Raw genomic sequence first — 11,096 nt, 5'->3', positions numbered from 1 at the left:
GCTGGAACGGAGTCTCCTCCAAATTCTTTTCCAGAGCACATTTGTTCACAGTCTTTGAAGGAAAAGGGAAGCTATTTCTAAGTTGTTTATCAAGAATTTATGTTAAAATAACATCAGCTATTGATTAGCTGTACATTATTGTTTGGATCACAAATTCCAGGGCCATGAAGATACAGGTCAGGAAAAAGGTGCTTTCAAATGATGCCCCTGGGGCATGGGTGGGGGTTGTGACGTCAATCCATGCTCCTGTCTCTCCCAGCCCCGGTGAGTTTTGTATACTTGCTATACTTCGTTTAGCTCAGACTGCTCCGAGCTATTTCTCTTCTCCAGGTGCAGTTATGCACCTGGCCCATGCAGTGACTCCTAATTGTCTTGGGATAAGGGAATGGGGCCCCTGGGATTGTGGAGCTGCCTCTTCCGAACAAAAGGAGAGAGAGGAGCGGGGGCGGGGGGACACTTGAGGCAGGACCCTCAGGAGAGGACTGAAGTGAGGAGACAAACGAGAGAGGGGCGCTGGCGGCCTGACCACTTGGGCTGGGGGTGGTGGCCCTGTGATGCCTTTTGAAGGAACAGCCATCAGAGCTTGATGAAGGACCACATGTGGGGTGTCCAAGAAGAGAGGAGCCCGGATGACCTCAAGGGCTTGGATGGGGCAGTGGGAGAAGGAGCAGAGGAACCCCAAGTGGACCGTGGAGCTGGCGCTGCCTGCTGAGACCTCCGCCAGCACCTGTCAGGCAGGCAGCGAGGCGGGAGCCTGGAGTTGGGGAGTGAGAAGAGAAAAGAACTTTAATCTGAGGACCTCGAGTCCTTTTAAATATCAGGCCCAGAAAGACATTAAAATAAGACAGCAATCAGGGCCCACTGCCCCCTGGAGCTACGTACTCACCTCTTGAAACGGCTTGCTACTGCCAGGAGCAGCTATTAAGATAAATTAACCTCATAATGCTGCACCCGACACTATAACCCACACCCTGTAGCCTAACAATTACTAGCCAATTACTAATCAACGTTATTTCTCTAAACCAATGAGAGCTCCCGACAAACAACTTAGTATCAACCCACTCCCTGTCCCCTTTGTTTGCCTTTAAAAAACTGCTTGTCACAAAGGCCACAGGGAGCTCACATGTGAGGTCTAAATCTTCCTGGCAACTGTCCTCACTTTGGCTCAAGTAAACTCTTTTTTATTTTATTTTATTTTTTATTTTTTGAGACAGAGTATCACTGTGTTGCCCGGGCTAGAGTGCTGTGGCGTCAGCCTAGCTCACAGCAACCTCAAACTCCTGGGCTCAAGCGATCCTTCTGCCTCAGCCTCCCAAGTAGCTGGGACTACAGGCATGTGCCACCATGCCCGGCTAATTTTTTCTATATATTTTTAGTTGTCCAATTAATTTCTTTCTATTTTTAGTAGAGACGGGGTCTCGCTCTTGCTCAGGCTGGTCTCGAACTCCGCCTCCCAGAGTGCTAGGATTACAGGCGTGAGCCACCGCGCCCAGCCTCAAGTAAACTGTGTACACCATATTTTGTGCCTCAGCCTCTTCCTTTTAGGTCGACAGGAAATATTAATTGGGGACCATCAGGGTATGCACCAGGTGGAAAGAGGAGGCTGGATGGATCACGGTGAGTGTGGGTGAAAAGAGGTGCAGATCATGGGGGTGGGCGCAGGTGGGAGGAGGCAGAGAAGGTGCGGCCAGAAAGGTGGGCAACAGACACTGGCCTGGCATAGACCCATCTCCACAACCCCACCTCACGGAGCTGCTCGCCCCCAGTCGGAAAGTGGTGATTTGGGAAGTGAACAGTGGCCCCTCTGGGGGTTTCTGGGTCTCCATCCTTAGCCTCCTGATTGTGTGGCCGGGTCTGGACAGGTCCAGCACGCGTCCCTTGGGGCAGGGGCAGAAAGGCAGCGTTTGGCCCTAAACCACCCAAATCTTGGTCACAGCCCCTCCTCCAGGAAGCCCTCCCCTACTCCGGGACTGCCCAGCCCTGGTCACAGTCGGGTTCTGAGCCCACCTGAGGCCCCCACCTCACTCCCAGGAGGTCAGCGCCTGGCCCAGGGGTGCTTTGGAAGCGTTTGTGGAATAAGCTTCCTCTCAAGTCCCCGCACATCTCACCTCCTCCGGCCTCACTTTGCACAACCGTAAAATGGGGAAAGAAATCGACAAGGAAAGTGCCCGCCCCAGCGTGGGCGCCGGCCAGAGGGACAGGCGACCCAGCGCCAGGGGCCCCGAGCGCACGCCCCGCTCTCCCGGGCCCTGTCGCGCTGTCGCCCGAGCCCAGGCGGTCTCCAGGGCGGCCTGAGCCCTCCGGCCACCTCCGGCCAGGTAGGAGGCGGGCGGGGGCGGGGGCGGGGCCTGCCCGGGAAGCTACGTCCGGGGCGGGGCCAGGTGAGCGGCGGGCCGCGCGGGCCAGGTGCGGCGTCGCGGGGACTGTGGCCAGGTAAGGCGGGTGTCCGCGTGGGGAGCCCACTGGGGCCGTGGCGCGGGAGGGGGCGCCGTGGGCTCTACAGGTGTCTGCGGCGGCCGCACAGGACCCGCTGCCCGGTGGGGGGACGCCGAGGCGGGCGCGGAGCCATGCCAGGCGGGGCGGGGGGACGCCCGGCCGGCGCGCGGCCTACCCCTTCCCTTCCCTCTTCCCCACCCCTCCTCTGGCTCCCCCTCCCCTCCCCTCCCTACCTGCAGCCCCTTCCCCTCCCTCACGGTGCCCTCTGCCTGTGTTTGGGCTGGTCGGGCTGGGCCGTCAGCACAAACTTCCGCAGGTCGTCCTTTCCCCGCCTTAATGGGGTCTCCGGTTGGGCCGGGTGGGCACATCGTGCAAGCCCCCCACCCCTCACAGCAGACCTGAGAGTGGGTGGTCTTTCCCCCGTCCCAGATGAGAAAACTGAGGCCAGAGCAGGTGCTGCACTGACTCACACTCAGGGCTGGGGGTCTGGCCAGCTCAACACACGGGGGATGGACCCCCAAGAGTTTATCGGCCAAACACTTAAATCAGCCTCCAAAGTCGCCAGTGAGCGGGGAGGCCCTGCCTGGCTTCTTTCACTTTTCTTTTTTTCTCTTTTACTGGCAGCCCTCCCTCCCCCAACCAGAATAGTTCAGAGGGGCTCCTCTTTCACTCTTGTTAAACCCTGGCGCGCGCCCCTCCCTCCCAGGCCCAGATTCCTTGGAGGCAGGGTCAGGTCACCGTCGCTGGCCTGGGGAAATTCCCTGCTGCCTGGGGAGGAGCGTCGAGGCCACTGGACGGGGAACTGCAGACCCACGGGGCAGAGGGCCAGAGGGTGGAATTCCCCAGAGTGGTTGGAGTGGTTGTTTGGCGGGTGGGGACGGGGCTTGGCAGTCTGGTGGCTGCAGACTTTGGGGTGTTATGGCAGAGGCTGTGTGGATTGCAGAGGACGCTGTACTGTGCCTCCGCTTATCTGTGAGGTGCGGTGTTGACATTTGTCCGGGTGGGAACTCAAAACTTAATTTAACGCTCTGCAGTTTTGGAAGTCAACGTCCTTTGGTTGTCCTCTGTGTCGGCAGATTTAGGATCATGTTTGTGAGCTCCTCAGTTAATGTAGTGACTACACATCCCCCCCAGACCAATACCAGGATGAAGAGGGCCATGGGCCTGAGCCCCGCTGGTCCTTGTGGACAGCTGCCTGCCCACTCTGGTCCCTGCTTCCAGGGGCCCAGAGTCTGGTCTCTGTGTGATAAAGAAAAGCCAGGGGCTTGTGGGAGGTCAGGGAGGGCTTCCCGGAGGAGGAAGCCATTGAGCTGGAAGATGGATGGGAGGTAGGCAGGGAAGGGTGTGCACCTAGGTGGCTAAGGAGAGTTCACATGTGAGGTGCAGGTGGAAAAGCCCTTGGAGTACCTGACAGGTGGGGCGGGTGGAATTTCCTTGGATAATATCATTGAAACTTACTTGACTAAACATCTCTCTCATGTCATGGCCTCTGCCTGACAAGCTAGTTTCAGGCTGAGGCGGTCCTGGGAGTGTCATAGATGGTAGGTTTAGAGGTGGCTTCAGTTAAAGACAGGACAGCAAGGACCTTATGTCACGCTGGAGGTGCCTGACGTTAGTGTCTTTCACCATGTTAAAAAACCCATCCCGTTCCCTGATTTTACCCTCGTTTTACTGATAGGGAAACCGAGACACGGGCAGCACGAAGGTGAGGAAGAAATGCAGGAGCAGTCAGGAGACCTAGTGTTTTAGATGGTCACTTTCCCTCTTGGGGACTCAGCCTCCTCCCCTGCGGAGTGCCCAGTCAGCCATCCCTCTGCACGATGGTCTGAGGGTCATGGTCTGAGGGTCGCTGTCCCGAGTGGCTCTCAAGCCCTCGCCCTTTTACAGAGGGGGCGATGGAGCGGGGGAGGGGGAGGTCACGCGGCCAGAGACTGGACAGCCAGGCTTTGGAGCCGCTGCGCTGCCGCTGCGGCGTCCACACCATCCCGCCGTTCCCCCCCCAGCGCTGCCTCCCAGCGCACTGAGACGTGGCTCCGGGCGGAAGCGGCCATCCGCTGTGACACAAGAGACGTCCAAAGCCCGCCAGAGACCACCCTTCAAATCTGGTGAAATTAGCATGAGGATATGAAAGTGATGTTTTCGATTTCTTTCCAAATAAATTATTTAATTTTTCCCCCTTCAATCCTTTGCTTAAAATTGATGCTCAAGGAAGACTCACCGTGGGTGTCCAGATGCTTCCGGCCTCCTGGGGTACACGTGAGGGGGTGGAGGGTCACCCCTGAAGGTGCGTGTTCGGGGCTCGTCTGCGGGGAGTGCATCGCTCCTGCCCCAGCCGTCCTTAGGTGGAGTCTCCCTGGGACTTCTGGCTGCTACTCCTGCCTGGTTTCTGGGTCCCCGGAAGGCAGGGGACCTGGCTGAGTGACTCTCCCCAAGTCAGTTCTTTGGGCCCCCATTTTCTTGCCTCTCACATGGGCATCAGAAGCCAGCAGGCTGTCGTGAGGGTCAGGGGAATAATGTTGGTGCTCAGCGGCGACAGGGCAGGCAGCGTGGTGGTTAACAACGGGGCTCTAGTCCCGCCTCCCTGACCCTTGACCCCTGAACCCTGGCTAGGTGATCTTGAGTAAGCTGCTAGCCACTCTATGCCAGGCTTTCCTCACTGTAAAACAGGGCCAGTTATTACCTATCATAGGGTCGTTGGGAGAATCAGGTGAGAACGTACGCAAAGTGCCTGAAACAGGGCATGGCACCTTTATTCTACATGTTTGCATTTGTTGGTGTTAGTCCTACCTCCCGACCTCGGGAGAAAAACTTACATGGGGAGACAAGTGAAGAATGAACTTCCCTTGGAGCCTGTTTTTTCCATGCTGAAGCCCACGGCCAAGCAGTACTTCCTCCCGCAGCCTGGACAAGCAGGTCAGCCAGCAGTGAATTGTCAGCTGGAGGCGAGTGGAGTGGGGTGACTGTCTGGAGGGAACTGGTTGGGTGGGTCAGGATTCCAGAAACTGCCGGGAGCTGCTCCTCCCTCCCCCCACCTGGTCATAAGGTGAAAGCCGGCAAAGAAATCCTGAAGGGCTGCGGGTTCTCGGGGCTGCAGATTTGTCATCTGTGCAGGTGGCTGAAGCCCTGGGGCACCCAGGTGGGGCTTCTGGAAAATGCCTCCTCTCTGGGCCTTGCTCTTGGTGCCTGGAGGCCCCTGATGTGAGATTCTCACCCGCATCTCTGCAGGGGGTTGCCACGCTTGTAAGACCTTGCATTTTATTTTATTTTGTTTTTTATAGAGACGGAGGTCTCGCTCTTGCTCAGGCTGGTCTCGAACTCCTGAGCTCGAGCAATCCTCCCACATCTGCCTCCCGGAGTGCTGGGATTACAGGCCTGAGCCACTGTGCCCAGCCCAGACCTTGCATTTTATATAGGGGGGTTTATTTGTGCATTTAAGTGTTTTTTAATTTACGGAGAACTTCAGACACTCCAAGGTACTTCTGAAGCGTGTCTGATGAGCCGATCTCCCGGCACAGCCTTGGCCACCCTGCTGCCAGCTGGGCCTGTGCTCACCACTGCCGGGTCCCCACACCTGTGTCCCTTCCCTGTTCCCTTATCACTTTAGAGCAGTTCCCGGACCTCATACTCTATAAGTATTGCAGTGTGAATCCCTTTTTTAAAAAATTAATTATTTTCTCCCCAACTTTATTAAGGCATTATTGACAAATAAAAATGGTATGTGTTTATGGTGTTCAGTGTGACATTTTGATATACAAATGCATTGTGACATGGTTAAATCAAGCTTGAATCCCTTTTTTTTAGCACGACTGCAATACCATTATCACGTTTAAAACAATTAGCAATAATTCCTTAATTTTGTCCAATGCCCAAATTCCCAATTGCCTCAAATATCATAATTTCTTTTAGGTTTTGATTTTTTTTTTTTCTTTGAGACAGAGTCTCACTGTGTTGCCCCGGCTAGAGTGCCGTGGCGTCTTCCTAGCTCACAGCAACCTCAAACTCCTGGGCTCAAGCAATCCTCCTGCCTCAGCCCCCCGAGTAGCTGGGACTACAGGCATGCGCCACCATGCCTGGCTAATTTTTTCTATATATATTTTTAGCCAATTAATTACTTTCTATTTTTGGTAGAGACGGGGTCTCGCTCTTGCTCAGGCTGGTCTCGAACTCCTGAGCTCAAACAATCCACCCGCCTCGACCTCCCAGAGTGCTAGGATTACAGGCGTGAGCCACCTCGCCTGGCCTGGTTTTTTTTTTTTAAACAAGATCCAGATAAGGACCATGCATCGCAGTTGGTTAATCTGTCTTTTAAATCCCTTCCAAGCTTTAGCCCCCTAGAGAGTGTTTTTACTTAACTTCTGTGTCTGTCGTGACAATTACGACGCCCTGCATCTGTGTTGCCACACTGGTCACGCTGTTCAGTCTTCGTCACAGCCTCTTGCTGTTGGTGGGGAAGGCTGTGCCCACTTCACAGATGAGGCGGTGGACCAGTCTCACTGAGGTGGCACCGTGTGTTAGAGGTGGCCTGGGCCTATAGCTCCCTCCTGATGCCTCGTCCCTGCTGCTGGCTCACAGCCGCTGGTACCAGGCAGGTGGCCTCCACCTGAGGTACAGAGGGGGTCTCTGGACGGGTCACAGAGGGTGTCTGAACAGGAAGGAGGCACAGGGTAGCCTGAGTGTCCCCTGGGACCTGTGGCACTTTTCTTTGGCCGCAATGAAGGAAAGTCTTCAAATGGCCTGGCTAAAGTGTAACCAGATTTATGGGGTCCCTGTGAGTCACACTTTAATTCCCAAGAAGGCCGTGAGGAGCTACGTTTGAATTAAGGCTGAGTTAATTGCACTTCAGCAGTGATGATAACAGACACCGTGCTGGGATCACTTACGTGGGGCGGGGCAGCACGTGCAAAGGCCCTGAGGCGGGAGCAGTGTGGTGTGCTTGGGGGGCAGCCCGGAGGCCTGTGTGGCAGAGCTGAGGGAATGGGTGGCGGTGGCATGACGTCAGTTCCAGAGGGTAGCAGGACCAGGCCACAGAGTCTTTTGGGCTTTTGTAAAGTTTGAATTTTATTCCAAGAACGGTAGAAGCCCTGGACATCCAGAGGGTTGTCATGGGCGGTGCGGAGTCGTAGGCAGTTGGGATATTCGAGTCGGCCTAAGGTGGGAGAGGTCTGAGAGGCCTGAGATCCGGGTTTAGGCATGGAGGACACGGAGGTAACATTCCTTAGGGGGGACAGGAGAGGGCCCAGTGTCCCCGGCCCTGATGGGTCTGAGTGCGGGTGGTGGAGATTATGGCAGAGGCCCCAGCTGCGTCCCCTTCAGGGACAGCAGCCTGGGGTGGCAGAGAAGGGAGTGAGCAAGGCAGACGGTGGGAGTGACACGAGTGCAGGTAGCACCAGGCCAGGCAGGGCCTCGAATCCCGGGCTCTGTCCTGTGCCCTCTGTCTGTTCTCTTATTCAGCAGACGCGCCCAAGTCCCTGCTGGTGTGCCGACCCCGGGGTGGCTGAGTGCTGGGACTGAGACGTGAGTCAGACAAGGACACACAGACACATGGTGGAGACGGGTGAGGGCTGTGACGAAGCTGAGATAGGTGGCGGCATTTGGGCATCAGGAAGCTTTTGGCTGTAATTAACAGAAAACGGGACTCTGGCCCTCAAATCAAGGGAGATGTGTTGGCCCATGTAGCTGAAAAGGTCTGGGGATAGATAGTATGGAGATCAGGTATGGCTTGATCTGGGCTTGGCTATTCCCTGTGTCCTTTCTGGGCTGCTGGATCTTCAGAGGGGCAGCAAGCTGGCTGCGGCCATGTAGCCTCATGTTCATACACGGCTTCGTGGAGAGAGACCCCTCTGGTTCTCTCCTGAGAACAAGGGTCTTCTTTCCCAGAAATTTCTGGAAAACTTTTCCTGGTTCTTCTTGGGCCTGAAGAAAGCCATCCCTGTGGCCAGGAAATTGCTGCGTGCTGCTTGGCTCTGGCTTGGGCTCTTGTATGAACCTTTGCGATGGGAGACGGGGCCACTCTTAGCCTAATCAGGCAGGCCCTGGCAGGTGGGGGGCTGTGCAGGTGAGAGGTGCGCACCTGGGCAGGGCAGCAAGGATGCTGGGGGCAGTGGCTTCGTGTACCCGGAAGGCTGTGGGAGGATTCCTGAGTCTGAACCCATAGGAGGGGTGTGGCCCCAGCAGCTCCTCAGAAACCTTATTGCTCTTTCTGAGTGTCCAGGGTCGCTGGGGGTTTGTGGCCAGCCTCTGACAAGGTCTTGACGTAGGTCACCGTCAGCTTGCTTGGACTTTGCTGCCGCCTCCTCTGGGGGTCCCATCAAAATGTCATGCCGAGATTCTAGTAGCTTCTGGTTCCACTACCTGGAAGGGTCTGCACTTGCCTCACCCGGGTAACCGAAGACAACGACGAGGTTCATAAATTTGATTCTCGTAAAGGGTCGCAGGCTGGGGGTGGCCATTCCAACAGGCCTGGAAGCAGAGCCCTGGAGAGGGCCGGACAGGAACGTATGCTGAGCGGGGCGGCCAAATATGCATATTTAAGAAGCTATAGGAGGAGTCGTGGATATTTATGACAGGAAACCATGCCTGCACAGTTGAGCTAATTTACGCCCCTTTGTGGGGTCCATGTTCAGATGTGTGGCCCTCTGGTGTCAGAGGTGAAGCAAGGGCATGAAAACCCTCTCTGCGTGTGCTCCTTTAGCTAGTTAAAACCGCGCCATGGTGGCTGGTCTCCTATGGGGAGGAATGCTGGTCTGGGTCAGAGACTGGTTTCTGTTTACCTCTTGGGAGAAAAGCGTGCTGCCCCTTAGCAAGCGAGGTGGGTATGAGGCGGTCTGGAACTCAGTGTTAAGGTTTCTGTTGGGTCCTCTTGGCCAAAAGGGCATCCGTTCAGTCGGTGGGGGGCGTAGGATTTTACTTTAGTTCACGGGACTCAGTGGGGTTGTGATGAAGAGTGGGTAGTGAGGTCCTGTATTAACAAATTCACGTCTAGCTGAGGCAAGACGGTGAAAACTACTTTTTGCGGGTGTCACTGCGGGACCCTGGGATCCCAGCTCAGTAGCGCCTCCCTCATCACAGGTGGAATCACCTGTCAGGGCCTGCGCCCGTTGTGGTCGTGAGCAGGCCCCCGTCTCCCAGGGTCCAGGAGGGTCAGGCCTGGATGGCATCGGACCCCTCACCCGCTCCCCCCGGAGCCCGTCATCAGAACGCCCAGTTCTGAGACCAGAGCCCGGGCTGTGCAGACGCCGCAGCGAGCCCGTCCTCTGTGCGCCCTGCACCTCGGACGTGCCACTCAAATGAGATTTGGTGCTAATATGCTTGAGGTAAGTAGGTGTTAATTTGTAGCTACAGCATTAAGATAATTGCTGCGAGGGTCTATTTGTGTAATGTGCAAATATATTTTTACAGCAACAAACCGTTTTGCTGTGAATTATAAATAGAACGGTTGGGTGATTTGAAATCTCTTTTGCATAACGGGCACTTTGCAGGCTCGCCCGTGCTGGCCGGGGCTCTGGTGAGGGGCTGCAGGCTCCTCCGTGTCCAGGGGCCCGCCCCGGCAGAGGCTCGGAGGGGAGGGGGAGGGGGTGTGCAGACTCAGATGGAGGGCAGGGGGAGGCAGGTCGGGGGTGGGCTCTGAAGCCCACTGGTTCATTTCACTGGGTGTTGGCGTGTGTGGAGGTCCTGCACATGCCAGGCCCCCTACTAGGTAGTAGGGCACAGTCTGGGCAAGTCCAGCATGAGCTCTTCCTAATAAAACTGTCATCTGCACAGGGAGAGCCGTGGCGTCATCAGCCAAAGCATCACAGAAATACATACGGTCTGTCAAGGGAAAAGAACCCAAACCCTGTAAAATAATTTAAAGAGATTTGTTCTGAGCCATATTTGAGGACCATGGCCTGGAGCCACGCCCAAGAAGCCTTGAGCAAGTGGTCTCACCGTGGTGGGGTTACAGTTTGGTTCTGTACATTTCAGGGAGACAGGAATTACATATAAAGTCACACATGAATTCGTGGGAGGAGTATATCGGTTTGGCCTGAAAAGGTAGGACATCTGGAAGCGGGGGATTACAGGGTGTAGGTGGGCTTGAAGATTCTTTGATTTGTAATTGGTTAAGGAAATGAAGCTTTGTCTAAAGGCTTGGAATGTTTTATGTTAGGATAAGAAAGTCCGTTAATCAGAGACAAGCACCAGACATACACCTAAACTCAAGTGATCTGTTAAGTAAATGGATGACCTGCAGAAGTAGTTTAACCCTTGTCTTGCATGGCCTTGGGCGGTTAATGATTTCGTACCTTATTGTTACAGAGAATAACTCCAAAAAGGACAGAGCATAACTAGGCGTGTCTGCCCTCCCTTCTCCTGATGGCCGGCAACTCAGCTTTAAGGTTTTCTTTGGGGGGGGGGAGCAATTCCCTTTGGCCAAGAGGGGCTCTGTTCAGTCGCAGTGGTGATGGGGGTGTAAGATTTTATTTTAGTTCACAAGTTGGCCCTCAGCATCTGTGAATTCAACCAACTGTGGATCAAAAATATTTGGAGAAAAGGTGGTTGTGTCTGTACTGAGTATGTACAGACTTTTTCCTAAACAATACTTTGTAACACCTATTTACAGCATTTACATTCTATTTTTTTTTTTTGAGACAGAGTCTCACTCTCTTGCCTGGGGCGAGTGC

The 11,096-nt window shown here is 55.0% G+C and overlaps 1 protein-coding gene across 1 annotated transcript in view; it reads left to right on the top strand.

Moving 5' to 3' along the window:
• Positions 1 to 2,389: 2,389 nt before the first annotated feature.
• Positions 2,390 to 11,096, top strand: part of ARHGAP8 (Rho GTPase activating protein 8) — a 134,869-nt gene continuing 126,162 nt past the window's right edge. The window contains exon 1 of the mRNA XM_012659783.1: positions 2,390 to 2,433. The gene's annotated coding sequence lies outside the window, so the exon portion shown is untranslated. The remainder of the gene's footprint in view (positions 2,434 to 11,096) is intronic.

The sequence above is a fragment of the Propithecus coquereli genome, unplaced genomic scaffold (genome assembly GCF_000956105.1).
Source record: "Propithecus coquereli isolate 6110/MARCELLA unplaced genomic scaffold, Pcoq_1.0 Scaffold633, whole genome shotgun sequence".
NCBI lineage: Eukaryota > Metazoa > Chordata > Mammalia > Primates > Indriidae > Propithecus > Propithecus coquereli.
The sequence above is the reverse complement of the archived record's forward strand: the minus strand, read 5'-3'. Positions and strand labels throughout refer to the sequence as shown.